This window comes from Chiloscyllium plagiosum, chromosome 10, assembly GCF_004010195.1.
Source record: "Chiloscyllium plagiosum isolate BGI_BamShark_2017 chromosome 10, ASM401019v2, whole genome shotgun sequence".
NCBI lineage: Eukaryota > Metazoa > Chordata > Chondrichthyes > Orectolobiformes > Hemiscylliidae > Chiloscyllium > Chiloscyllium plagiosum.
In genome coordinates this window covers 80,030,467-80,031,381 of record NC_057719.1, presented here as the reverse complement: position 1 = coordinate 80,031,381, position 915 = coordinate 80,030,467, and the positions used below count along the sequence as shown (strand labels likewise).

The 915-nt window shown below is 49.0% G+C and overlaps 1 protein-coding gene across 1 annotated transcript in view; it reads right to left on the bottom strand.

Moving 5' to 3' along the window:
- The window catches only part of bub1bb (BUB1 mitotic checkpoint serine/threonine kinase Bb), an 82,847-nt gene extending 82,438 nt beyond the window's left edge, over positions 1-409 (bottom strand). Inside the window, exon 1 of the mRNA XM_043698179.1 lies at positions 158-409. The gene's annotated coding sequence lies outside the window, so the exon portion shown is untranslated. The remainder of the gene's footprint in view (positions 1-157) is intronic.
- Positions 410-915: the final 506 nt, after the last annotated feature.

The window sequence follows — 915 nt, the reverse complement described above, 5'->3', positions numbered from 1 at the left end:
GGCGCACACACACACCCACCTCCCAGCCCCTCCCCTCTCCGATCCCCCTCGGCCACGAACACTTCGCCCACCTTCCTGCTTCCTCCACACCTGTATTACCCCCCCTACCTGACCCTCCGTGTTTCTGTCTGCGTTTCCGCTGTCTCGGCCCCCTTACCCTGTGGTTCTGCTTCCCTGTGTTTGTTTCTGTGTGTAGGAGTTTTCTCTCTGTGTCCGAGCTGCTCGCGCCGACAATTCAAAACCCAACCGTCACTCGCCCGCGAGTATCCTCTTTCCTGATTGGATTAGACTTTCCCTCAAGCCCTACCCACCCTGACACCAAACCAATTCCTTTTTTTAAAAAAATATTTTTCTTATTTTACACGCACCATGTGTAAAATAATTCCCAATCCTATCTGCTCTCCGACTTTACAACTCCTGTTTTAAATTGCCACTTTCTGCCCTCTTTGCTTTTCCTGCCTCTGATTGGCTGCTGCTGAGGGGAGGCGTGGCCTAACGGCGCGGTGCATTCTGGTAGATGTAGTTTCTTTCCCCCCACGCCCTCCAGGTGGTTGCAGGGATTGACTCCTAAAGGAGGGTCGTACCTGTAGCAATTTGAACTTTGTTTTTCTCACTCTACGCACACACACATGCTGTCAGACCTGCTGAGTTTCTGCGTTTGGTTCAGATTCCTAACATCCACCATATTTTGCTTTCATGTGATTAAGGGGCTGCTATTCCTTTAGCTCGCTTGCTGCACACTCTTCACATTGAATCTTGATGTGGAAGTGCCAGTGTAGGACTGGGTTGGACATAGTTAAAAATCACACAACTGAGGAGCAGCGTTCTGAAAGCTTGTACTTCCAAATAAACTTGTTCACCTATAACCTGATGTTGTGTGATTTTTAGCTTTGAACCTTGTCAGCATTTTGCAGG